Below are 13,116 nucleotides of genomic sequence, written 5' to 3' on the forward strand. Positions count from 1 at the left end.
GGGGTCACATTGCTCACAGTGCACTTTACCCTCTCACATGAATCATTAATCAAGAGATGCACCACAGGCTTGCCTTCACGCCAATCTGACAGACGCATTTTTTTCAACTTTTTATTGATTCTCTGTGAGTTTCCCATCATGCATCCCAGTCCCACTCATCTCCCCCGTCCCCTCTTATCCCCCCTCCGCCCTTGCAGCCTCCTCCCCAAAAGAAAATAAAACAAACAAACAAACAAACAAAATCTAAACATAACAAAACAAAGCAGATGGGACATCTCATCTTGGAAGCTGTAGAGTGTCACAGTGTGTCCCACAGTATTCCCCCTCTGTCCACACATCTTCATTGCAGTGAGTCACTGGTCTGGTTTGAGGTCTCTGGCTTCTGTCACACCATCAGTACTGGATCCTCACCAGGACTCCTCCCAGTCATCCTTTTGTTTCCCTGTGTCATGGAGACCCCGCAGCCTTCGATCAGCAGGACCAGCCTTTTATGTGCTCCAACAGTTCACAGATGACGTAGATTTTGGGATGGGACAACACAAATCCCTGCATCTGGGCCTGGGCGGTAGCTGAGATGTCAGCCTTCTGGCTCTCCCTTTCTGGCACCACCAAGGCAAGTTCTGTTTAGATCTGTACTCATTTTAATTGAATTATTTGGATTACTGATGTTTAGTTTCTTGAGTTCTTTATATATTTTGGGTATTAGCTCTTTGTCAGATGTGGGGTTGGTGAAGATCTTTTTCCATTCTGTAGGGTTCCATTTTGTCCTTTGGACAGTGTCCTTTGCCTTACAGAAGCTTTTTAGTTTCATTTATTAATTGTTGATGTTAGTGCCTGAGCTGTTGATATCAGGTTCAGTGTATCTGGTTTTGTGTGAGGTCTTTGATCCATTTAAACTTGAGTTTTGTGCAAGGTGATAGATAGGGACCTATTTGCATTCTTCTACCTGCAGACATCCGGTTAGACCAGCACAATTTGTTGAAGATGTTTTCTTTTTCCATTGTGTGGTTTTGGCTTCTTTGTCAAAAATCAAATGTGCATAGTTGTGTGGGTTTCTTTATGTATCTTCTATTCGATTTCATTGATCAGCTAGCCTATTTCTATACCAGCACCATGAAGCTTTTATTACTGTTGCTCTATAGTACAGCTTGAGGGATAGAGATTCCTCCAGAAGATCTTTTATTGTACAGGATTGATTTAGCTATTCTGAGGGGTTTTTTTTGTTTTGTTTTGTTTTGTTTTGTTTTTCCGTATGAAGTTGAGAATTGATCTTTCAAGTCAGTAAAGAATTGTGTTGGCATTTTCATGGTAATTGAATTGAATGTGTAGATTGCTTTTGGTAACATGGCCATTTTTACTCGGTTAATCCTACCGATCGATAAGCATGGGATATCTTTCCATCTTCTGATATCTTCTCCAAGTTCTTTCTTCAAAGACCTGAAGTTCTTGTCAGATATGTCTTTCACTTGTTTGGCTAGAGTTACATCAAGATATTTAATATTACTTGTGGCTATTGTGAAGTGTGTTGTGTTTCTAATTTCTTTTTGAGCCGATTTATCGTTTGTAGATAAAATGTTTGTAGAAAAAATGTTTTGAGTTAATTTTTACCCAGCCATTTTGCTGAAGGTTTTTGAATATTTTTGGTTGCTTATGTATACTGTCATATCATCTGTGAGTAGCAATACTTTGACTTTTTCCTTTTCAGTTTGTATCCCCTTGATCTCCTTTAGTTATCTTACTGCTGTAGCTAAAAGTTCAAGAACTATATTGAATAGATATATAGAACATAGCCAACCTTGTTTTGTTCCTGATTTTAGTAGAATTGCAATTAATTTGATGTTAGCAATTGGCTTACTATAAAATTGCCTTTATTATGTTTAGGTATGGGCCTTGTATGCCTGATCTCTCCAAGACTTTTATCACAAAAGGGTGTTGGATTTTTGCCAACATCTAATGACATGATCTTGTGTTTTCTCTCTTTCAGTTTGTTTATGTAGTGGATTACATTGACAGGTTTTTGTTTTGTTTTGTTTTGTATGTTGAACCATCCCTGCATCTCTGGGATGATGCCTACTTGATTATAGTGGTTTATCTTTTTGTTGTGTTCTTGGGTACAGTTGAATTTTTTTTAGGAATATTGCAGATTTTTGTATCAATACTCATGAGGGAAATTGGTTTGATATTCTCTTCGTTTGTTGGGTCTCTGTGTGGTTTAGGTATCAGTGTGACTGTGGACTCATAGAATGAGTTTAGCAGTGTTCCTTCTGCTTCTATTTTGTGGAATAATTTGAGGAGTATTTGTGTTATCTCTTCTTTCTAAGTCTGGTAGAAATCTGCACTAAAACTATCTGCTCTGGGCTTTTTCCCCCAGAAGACTTTTAATGAATGCCTTTGTTTCCTTAGGAGTTATAAATTGTTTCTGATTTTGTTAAATTGGATATCTGCTCTCTGCCTTTTAGTTAGTTTGGATAGGGTTTGTCTATCTTGTTGATTTTCAAAGAACCAACTTTTTGTTTCATTGATTCTTGATACTGTCCTTTTTTGTTTCTATTTTATTGGTCTTAGCTCCCACTTTGATTTCCCCCACCTCCCCTTAGGTGTGCTTGCTTGTTTTTGTTCTAGAGCTTTCAGGTGTGTTGTTAAATTGCTAGCATGAGATCTCTCTACTTCCTTTATTAAGGCCTATAGTGCCGTTTTCCTCTCAGCACCAATTTCACTGTGTCCCATAAGTTTGGGTCTGTTTTACATTCATTTCCATCGAATTCTAGAAGTCTTTAAAATTCTTTCCTTATTTCTGCCTTGATCAAGTAGTCATTCAGCAAATAGTTATTGACTTTTCATGAGTTTGTAGGCTTTCTGTTGTTGAAATCCACTGCTAATCCATGGTGCTTTCATAGGACACAGGAGGGTTATTTCAATTTTCTTGTATCTCTTGAGACTTGCTTTGTGACTAAGTATCTGGTCAATATTTGGAGAAGGTTCTGTGAGGTGCTGAGAAGAAGGTATAGTCTTTTATATTTGGGGTGAAGTGTTCTGTAGTTGTTAGGTCCATTTGATTCATAACATCAGCTAGTTTGTTCTTCTGTTTAGTTTCTGTCTGCATGACCTGTCATTGGCGAGAGTGGGGTGTTGAAGTCTCCCACTATTAATGTGTGGGGCTCTAGGTGTGATTTAAGCTTCAGTAATGTTTCTTTTACAAATGTGGGTGCCCTTGCATCTGGGGGCACACATATTAATAATTGAGATGTCATTTTGGTGGATTTTTTCCTTTGATGAGTATGAAGTGTCTTTCATTATCTCTTTTGATTAAATTTGGTTGGAAGTTTATTTTGTTGGATATTAGGAAGGCTACATCAGCTTGCTTCTTGAGTACATTTGCTTGGAAAATTCTTTTCCACCCCTTTACTCTGAGAAAATGTCTATCTTTGTTGCTAAGTTGTGTTTCTTGTATGTATCAGAAGGATGGATCTTGTTTTCACATCCATTTTGTTAATCTGTGTCTTTTTATTGGTAAATTGAGTCAACTGATATTGAGAGATATTAATGACCAATGATTGTTAACTTCTGGATTTTATTGTTGTTGTTGTTGGTGGTGGTGGTGCTGGTGTGTGTGTGTGTCAGTTTGCTGGTGTGAATTTATTTATTTCCTGTCTGGGTTGGTGTCTAGTACCTTCTGTAGGGCTGGATTTGTGGATAGATATTGTTTAAATTTGACTTAGTTATGAAATATCTTGTTTTCTCCATCTATGTTGACTGAAACTTTTTCTGAATATAGTAGAGTGGGCTTGGATCTGTGCTCTCTTACAGTCCTCAAGGCATCTGCTCACGCACTTCTGGCATTTAGAATCTCCATTGAGAAGTGAAGTGTAATTAATAAGGTCTGTTTTATATGTTTCTTGGCCTTTTTCCCTTGAAGCTTTTAATAGTCTTCCTTTGTTCTGTACATTTAGTGATTATTGCATAGCGGGGGAAACTTTCTTTTCCGATCTATTTGGTGTTCTGTAAGCTTCTCGTATGTTTATAGGCATCTCTTTCTTTAGTTTATGGAAATTTTCTTCTATGATTTTATTAAATATATTTTCTGGGTTTGTGAGCAGAATTATTCTCCTTGTATTCCTATTATTTCTATATTTGGCCTTTTCATAGAATCCCAGATTTCCTTGATGTTTTGGTCAGGAACTTTCTAGATTTAACATTTTCTTTGACTGATGTATCAACTTCTTTTATAGTATCTTCTACACCTGATATTTTCTCTTCCACCTCTTGTATTCTGTTGTGATGCTTGGGTTTATAGTTCCTGATCACTTACCTAGATGTTCCATAGCCATGATATTCTCTCTCTCTCTCTCTCTCTCTCTCTCTCTCTCTCTCTCTCTCTCTCTCTCTCTCTCTGTGTGTGTGTGTGTATGTGTGTGTGTGTGTGTGTGTGTGTGTGTGTGTGTGTGTGTGTTTATTGCTTTTGTTTCCATGTTCAGGTCTTGAGTAGGTCAGACACTGCATTTCTGTCACCTGTTTGTGTTTTCCTGTATTTCTTTAAGGGGTTCATTCCCTTCCTGCTTAAGAGCCTCCATCCTCTTAATAGGATTGGACTTTAGTTGCTTTCTTGTGCTTCAGCTGTGCTGGACTATCAAGGGCTTGCTGTAGTAGGGTAGCCATTGTTGTTGACCTAGCTGTTGTTAATGGTGGTCTTACCCTGGCCTCCTGTTGCCATCTGGTCTGAGGTTGTTATAGTTTTAGTGCCAATTTTTTGTTTAGTGCCAAGTGTTTGTTTTTGTTGGATGGATGGTTTTTGGGTGTTTTTACCCTTTGGTTTCTGTTTCCTCTCTGGTCTTCTGGCCTGAGTGGCCTGTGGTTCTGGTGACCAGTGTCTCTTCAGGTCTCATAGGGTGTGTCTTCCGGGGTGTTGGTGGCCTGTGTGGCCTCTGGTCTCTGTGGTTCCTAGTACTGGCTTGTCTTCTGCTTGAGTTGTGGGCTGGGATATGGAGCCCAGGGTAGGCGGTGGTGGTCAGTGTTTTAGAGTGAAATTTTACAGACGGTATCTTGGATTGTGTTTTTGTTTCTTAAGTGGTTTTTTTTTAACCCGATACTAGACAGATCAGTGATTCTTCTGTTTGGGTTAGGAGGAAGGCCTCAAGTCTTGCTCCTGCTACTCAGCCTCTGTAACGGGCACCCAACTTTGTCTCCTGCAATCCTGTTTGCCCAGTGGGAAAGATGGGAGTAATTTCAGTACACACCCAGTTTCAAGGCTTAAAGAACATAATAGGAAAACTTCTTTCTAGTACTAGGTACTTTTTTTTTTAAGGGTGGAGTGGAGCTTTACTCAGGTATGTAGAACCAAGGGAAGTATTATGTATATTGAAGTAGAAGACAGTAGAAAGTAGATTGCTTTGGGCAGCAGATATCAAAACGAATGAATCTCAAGGATAAACCAGCACCCCCGAGACTAGAGGGTGGCGTGCCTCAGTGCACCCAGAGTTGAAGCTGGAAGGTGCAGGCATCTATGTCCTTTAAGGTAGCTCTGCTTGCAGCTCCCCTCTCTAAAATAAATCCTTCCAATGCTAGCTTCTCATTACTCATTTAGACCAAATTGCAGTTCATTACTGAAGCTCCGCCAGATCTTACTGTGTTTCTGTGTGAGTATAATCTGTAACATTATCTTTCAGAGGTATATGTATCCCATGTTAGAGATATTTAACCTATTTAGTGTCTACTTCTTAGCCATTTCTTGCAAATTTCTATTTGACATTCAAGTTCCCTTCTCTGTCTTTCGGTTAGCACATTTACTTCTTTCTTGCATTAAGTGATACAAGTTTTTAAGAATACACTTGTGGACTGGCGACATGGCCCAGTGGGTAAAGCGCTTGCTTGTTGCATAAATATAAGGACCTGAATTCAAGTCTTAAGGATTCATGTAAAACTGGATGTAGTAAGTCCAATCTGTAATCCCAGTGCTCCTATAGTGAGATGAGAGGGTGAGGATAATCTGGGAGCTCCTGTGCCAGCTAATCTACAGCATACAATAAACAACAGAGATCTTGGCTTAAACAAGGTTAAGGCTAGGACCCACAACTGAGGCTGTTCTGTGACACACACACACACACACACACACACACACACGCTTGAACACACATCCTACATATGCAAACAAATTTGTGGCATTAAGGGAAAAATATTAAACAAACAAATGATCAAATAACATTTGATAATTTTTAAAACCATGTCCCACACTAAAAATATTTAACACATTTGGTACATAGTATTTCCACTCTAAAAAAAAAAAAACCTTACAGATGAATTTTGGCTGTGGGAGAATCCCAGGTATTAGCTATAAGATCACCTTTAAAAATTCCTGTTTGGAAAATGATATAGAAAACTTGTAAGTATGTGAATAATGAAAAAATGGTATATTAAAATTGTTCTTAATGAAAAGTCAGCACCACAATTTAAGGACATGTGGCCATTTTAAAATAATTTTTTCATATTTTGCACAAAAGTCTTGTTAAAATTACGTACAGATTACAAATTTATCTTATGTCATTTGATAAGGATCAAAACATTGCATGGTATTTAAATACACAGATTAATTTCTTTTAAAATTAATTATCTACATAGATTTTCCTGTGATAAATTATTTTTATTTTGCATTTTTGAATCAGGATCTCTTTGGTCCAGACTGTCCTGGAATTCACTTTGTTGCCTAGGCTCTCGTGGAACTCAACTCTCTCTTCATGCTTCTGCCTAGAATTTTATTTTCAACCAGCTCCCGTCTCCCGTTAATAGCTTCCATTTTCCAGTCATCACTCCCAAAGAAAAGTGTAACAAAACAAAACATTATTTTCAGATTTAGATACAAACAGGAGTTGCCCCGCAAAAATCCCTGACTTGGCTATTTGCCTACAAAGTGATCCTCACTATTTTCCATATAACCTCTTCTAAAGTGCTATTTTTTTTCCCAAGGCGCTTTATGTTTGCTCCAAGATAGTTTTACACTGCTTTTTTTTTTAAATCATAGTTTACTATTTTCTGCCTAAAGGAGTAACGTGGGGCTCCTATGGAGCAGAATTCATTTCTCAGATGCTGTGGTCCACTCTCCACCTTCTTTGCAGTGGTCTTTTACCCAGAGCTGAACGTGGAACAACTGGGCTTTCGTCACATGTCTGGAAAGTTTCACGGGTCACTACTTATTAAACTTTACAGGTGCCTTGTAAAAGGTTTCCTTGGGCCAAAAACGGAAATGCAGAAGCATAGAAGATGCTTCCTTCAGCAGAACACGGCAGTCAGCACATAGGGAGGGCGGGGCCACGCCCCAGCACTGGACAGCAAAAGAGCCGGAGCCGGAAAGGAGGGCCTCGGGGGGCGTGGCCGAGCCGGACGTGGGCGGGCCGAGCAAGGGCGGGGCTCGCTCTGGTTGGGCTGGAACGGGCGTGGTCTACTCCTGGTGGGCGTGTCCTGCTGGGCGTGGGCGGGAGTGGCTGGGGGTTTGGGGGTTTCGGGGTAGAAGTGGGACAGCGCAAGGGCCCATGGGAGAGGTGCCCCTGTGACCTGGGCGGAGGACAGTGTCTGTTACCAAAGGTGTAGAAGTTTTAGTGAACAGGTGAGGGGAGGAAGGCAGTGTCTGCGGAAGAACTACGTAAGAACCCTTTCGATCCGCCCCAAGCCCGTGAGAGGACTTGTTTGATTTGTTCCCGTGGGTCCATCCCTTTCCATCGACCCCCCCCGACCTTCCGGCCTCAGGGGCCTGTGTGAAGATGGTGAAGAGCGGCCGCCCAGGCGCGCCAGCCAGCCTGCGAAGCCCACGGGCACGCGGCAGCCGGCCCGGTGCGCCTGCGCGCCGGTCGAGGCGGGGCGAGGCGGGGCGGGGCGGGGCGAGGCGGGGCGTGTCCCGCCGCGCGCTGGAGGCGGGGCCTGGGCCGGAGCGCCGCGCCCGCGGCCTGACCTCGTTGAACGCCGGCCCGTGACGTCACCCCGCCGTGACGCGTACGCAGTAGGAAAACTGTAAGTTTGCGAGGATCCTGCTGGTGCCTGGCTTGCGGGGCTCGCGGGGCCTGCCAGCCGCTCGCTGTCGCGATTGCGGTCTTGGCCGCGGCCACCGGGAAGCCTCGGGAGACCCGGGAGCGGTCGAGCGTGACGCCGGGCCGGTGACCGCCCCAAATGGGAGCGCGCCCTCCCGGCAGCGCAGGCTTCTGGAGTGGAGGCCGCTGCTGAGTCTGGCCGGCCCCTTTCCTACCGGCCTGTGACAGCTGAGAGCCTGGTACGGGGAACTGCTGAGGCCCCCCTTAAAATTCGCTGATAAAGAGATTAGATTCCCAGACTCCATTCTCATCTTGTAGTAGGACATACTCGATCAGTCTGGGATGGAGACCCTTTCAGACACTAGCTGCCCTGTGCCTGTCTTCCCGTGGGGGTCCTGCAAATGCCCAGGTCGCTGATGACAAGTTACATGCTGTACTGCCTCAAGCTTCCTTTATTTTCCTTCCCACGGGGCCACAATGTGTTGAGACCCTGTGAGCTAACCCATGCTATGTTACACAACACTTAGGAAAACACTGAATATTCCGAGGGATGTGGTAATCCATTTGTATGTAAAGATCTTTCTCAGGGCTTTGCCTCCTCCCCGCACCACCTACCCTAACCCATCTGATGATTTTTGAACCTGAAGGTGTCTCAGCTATTGTAGTGGTTGATGAGGAATCACGAGATAGCTGCTGTCACTATCACAGAGATCTTGTAAATACTTGGTCCCCCCAATCTGGCTTTCCAGAAAAATGTCTTCAAGGAGCCCAGGACTAGTATATTATACTCAACACAAATACATAGCATCAACTTGTCTGCTTATATGGTTTAGCTAACTCTTGCCTTACTAATGAGTGAGTGAGTTATACTTCTTAAACTCTGGGATAAGTCCCTGTCAGATGCTTGGAAGAGGCTATACACACCCTAGGATCTATCTAAACAGTAGATTAAGAGGCCATATTTCTATGAATTCAGTGGAAGGTGTAATAGCTTTACAGAGGCCCCTTTAAATCAAAGCAGGGTTTCTGAGTTTTGTTTTCCTGTTAGTAGCTTTCCAAAGACAAGTCACTTAAGTCTTAGACCTTAAAAAAAAAAATCTGTCTCTACAATGGGTGATGATAGTGTAGCTTTTGTTACCTTTACAAGGATTAAATGAGACCGGGATGGAGAGCACAGACCACTTTCTAAGCATGGCATTGTTGTTTGTATCAGACCACACCCAAGATGAGCTGTGAGTTCTGAGTCAGAGCTAGAAATAGCGAGGCAAAGGCACAGAAGACAGCCAGTCTGCACCCTAGCGGGGTTCACCGCACAGTGGAGAAGGAGACGCATAAGATTATTTCACATGGGGGGAGAGGGCGAGAGGATGGGGGAACAGTGAAGGTTGTTTTAAGTAGAGCCTTTCAGGGGAAACTATTCAAAGAAGGGGTAAGGTGAGGTAGGAGCGCATCAGGAGCCCAGCTGGTGCCCTTCAAGGAGGCAGGAGAAGTACAGGTCAAGGACTGCCTTGCGTGCAAACGGACTGCAGAGCCAGCCTGCATAAAAACAGGCCTGAGGAATATATAGCTCAGTGGTAGAGCTCTGGCCCGGGGTTCAATCCCTGGGAGTGGTGCATGGAGAGAGCGTAGCCATCTGGCCTATAAAGCTTCCCATGTGCAAGGTACAGTTCTAAACACTGAACATTTACAACAGCTTACAAGCTAAGAAAAATACCTCTTTTTTTTTTCTTTGTAGATTAGGAAACTGCTGGCACGTGTTAGATGTGTACTCAAGCCAAAGTTTAAAAGACTCAGCTTTGCATATTTTACTATTGCAATAGGTTTATTTGGCACTGCTGTAATTTATCATTTGAATTTAGGTCATGTGGTTTGAGAGACCACCATTCCAAATTACTGTTATTCTGTCTCAGAGCATAGTAAAGAAAGCGAAGGGAAAGTGTTGGGATGTAACCTTGAAACATCTGATAGGCTCCCGTGGGGTCTTGGAGTCTTATGTCAAAGTAGGCACATTTAAGTGTAATGGAAAGTCAGTTTGCATCATGGGAATGGCATCTGTTTTCTACGTCACTCCATGGAGAACTAACTGTAGAGTCATAGAGTGGTGGAGCTGTTCTGAAGATGAGGAGGTAGGAGGCTGCCGCTGTGCTCCCTTTAGGGTTAGGAGAATAGTGGTGCTGTTTTCTGAAATGAGAGGTTTGGAAGGAAAAATAAAAGTCCAGTTTTATTGTCAAGTTTAGATGCTTGTTAGATATAGTAATAATGAGTGCTAGTAACAGTAACAGTTATAATTAGCATAACATATCTATCTTTCTATCTATCTATCTATCTATCTATCTATCTATCTATCTATCTATCCAATACCATAGATAATATTCCAGGCAAGGTTTTAAGTATGTATATTCATTTAATCTGTAAAACAGTTGTGAGTCCTAGGAATTGACTGTTCCCATTTTGCAGATGAGAAAACCGAGGCACAGGGAGCTGCCTTAAGTCATACAGTAGGACAGGGCCTGTGACTACTTATTTCAGGTCCCTACTTATTGCCGTGGTCTGTGTGTTGCAAGTGGGATTCACACACAAGTGTTCTGGCTCCGGAGTCCATGAAGGTTAATCTCTACCTGCCTCATGTGGAGGATCTATGAGGTGACTGTGGTCAGGCATGGAAGCACACGTTTTTGAAGAGACAGACTGTTTTTGCTCTTTTCTAAACCTTGGTTGGTAACAAGAGGCAAGAGAAGGAAATCTCCATGGTGAGACTAGGCTAGCTAGGTCTTCCTTGTTGGATTGGATGTCTGCAGCTGACATCCACTGTCCTGTCCCTAGACTCTGCAGTGTGGGGTTCAGTGCAGGTGAGGTCTCTGTCGTGTTCACGTCTCTGTCACAGCTGGTAAGAGTGGCTCTGTATGAATGCTGTTGGCTAGGTTTGAGGAATTTGGAGATGAATAAAGCTAGCTATCTTCCTGGAGGAGCGTAGCATGCGGCAAACCTGTGGGAATAGGTTTAGAGTAGAGTAAACGCATAAATACATGCAGATTAGTTCATCTCCCCTGCCCCACACTTGAGGGATGGGGTGTGAAAAGGGCAAAGGAGCAAAGGAAGGCCTCCGCAATAGCACGATGGATTGGAAGCTCCCCAAGAGTCCCTTTCAACAAAAGATCTACTCAAAGTCTTGCATATTTTACTAAATTTGCATTAGTTTTATTTGGCACTGATAAAATTTTTAGCTAATGAAATAAATTCTGACATTTGACTATCTCTGAAGTGATGACTTTCTTCAGGTCTGTTACCTCAGTGTTGACAGGGCTCACTAGTAAAATGAGGAACAGGCTTGATATGTTGCTGCTTGCATAGCAGAGTGCAATGGAGGAGCCATGTGGGCTTATGACTGCCTGTACGTGTGTCACGACAAAGTTCCACATGTTAGTTTTGAATTCTCTGTTAATGGCTCCTTGAGATTGACAGACATACACCTTTGGTATCATTGCTCTAGGTCTGTGGTAGTGCAGTACAGCGTGGGGAGGAGCTTACAGTGGAGGAGGTCAGCACTGTAGGATAGCCAGCAAACCTTGTGCATATGAGCCCTTGGAAGACATTCAAGCTCCAAATCATAATGGTTGCTTTTCATTCATTCATTTCTCTTTTCCTTTTTCGATACATACTTTTGAAAAGTTATTTATTTTATCCGCATGTTATGTGTGTGCACACCGTTTCTATGGACGCTGGAAGAGGGCACTGGGGTCTGTGGAACTGGAGCTGCATGTGCTTGTGAGCACCACGTGGATGCTGGGAAACAAAGCTAGGTCCTCTGCAAGAGCAGCAAGCACTGCGCCATCTCTTCAGCCACAAATTTCTTTCATGTTTTATACACACTGAATTAGCTACCTCCATTACACATTCGTTAATTTTTCAAGACTTTTTTTCCTGTGTTAATTCCATTTGGCAGCATCTGTAAGATCTGGAGGACATATATTATTTTTATAATTTGACTGTTAGAAAATAGGTGCAGATTAAATGATGTTAGTGACAAAAGCAAAGTGAACTTGGAGTTAAGTCTTAATACCTAGGACTACTTTAAAGTTGCTAATTTATATCAGTAAATTCTCGGTATGAATTTTAGTGGTCATATGTTTTAGTCTTTTATATAATACATCCATTGACTGGAGTTGGGACCACTGACAGTATGAGAGTGTAAGTCCTAAGACGGGAGAGTGGTAGGCAAGGATGACTGTAATTACACTTAAGAGGTCTTGAAGAGTTGTACCTTTTATGAAATTGGATTATTATAACAAATTTTTTCTTACCGCCAAAAGAAAAAGATTAATATTCAAGTAGCTATAATATTTGATGTATTATGGTATGAAGAGATCACTATACAAATAGAGCTAAAGCAAAGCTAAGATTGCTTGTTATTTAAGCAAGAGAGAACACAATCCTTCAGGCTTTTTAAGGTAGCATGACGTTTTAAAATTGGCTAATTTTCGAAGATGACACACTTGAAGGATTGGCTGACTTTCCACTTGGAATTTGGAGATTGGTTTACTTTGAGGGAATTTACAAAAGCAAAGCAGTTACTGACTGGCTGAAAATCTTAACTGAATGCTTACATAGAAATGTTGAATAGACTTTAAAAGTTGATTGATTATGGCAGGTTGAAAACCAGCTTTGTGATTACCTGTTCTCAGCCAAAGAACAGTCTTTCTTTCTTGAATATGTACTCTTTAGGGACATTTATGTTAGCATATTACTGATAGCTTTTGGGCCAATACGACATATTTGTGATTTTTGCTTTTCTTCTGAAACTTAAAAATGTGTGTAACACACACACACACACACACACACACACACACACACACACACACACACACATTCTCTTAGTTAGTCTCATGTTTATTTTATATTTGAGAGGCTGTTGGAATATTTAAAGGTGATGTATTATTTTTAGAAATGTTTTAATTCTTTAAAAAATCCTGGGATGGCTGCATTACTTTTTGTCTCCTTTCTTTCTTGAGGTAGTGTTGTATCATGTACCCACCAAAATTAGTCTCTGTAGATGCTCAATTACGAACAGATCTAAAAGCTTCTTGGTTTTGCTGTTGTTAGAGAC

At 41.9% G+C, this 13,116-nt stretch overlaps 1 protein-coding gene across 11 annotated transcripts in view; it reads left to right on the forward strand.

Annotated features, from left to right (window-relative positions):
* Window positions 1-7,526: 7,526 nt before the first annotated feature.
* The window catches only part of ZNF438 (zinc finger protein 438), a 119,909-nt gene continuing 114,319 nt past the window's right edge, over window positions 7,527-13,116 (forward strand). For 9 of the 11 annotated variants that reach the window (XM_084782178.1, XM_084782179.1, XM_084782183.1 and 6 more), the window contains exon 1: window positions 8,002-8,251. The gene's annotated coding sequence lies outside the window, so the exon portion shown is untranslated. The other 2 variants (XM_084782180.1, XM_084782177.1) reach the window with 2 other exon arrangements.

The sequence above is a fragment of the Acomys minous genome (genome assembly GCF_964271855.1).
Source record: "Acomys minous genome assembly, chromosome: 5".
Lineage (NCBI taxonomy): Eukaryota > Metazoa > Chordata > Mammalia > Rodentia > Muridae > Acomys > Acomys minous.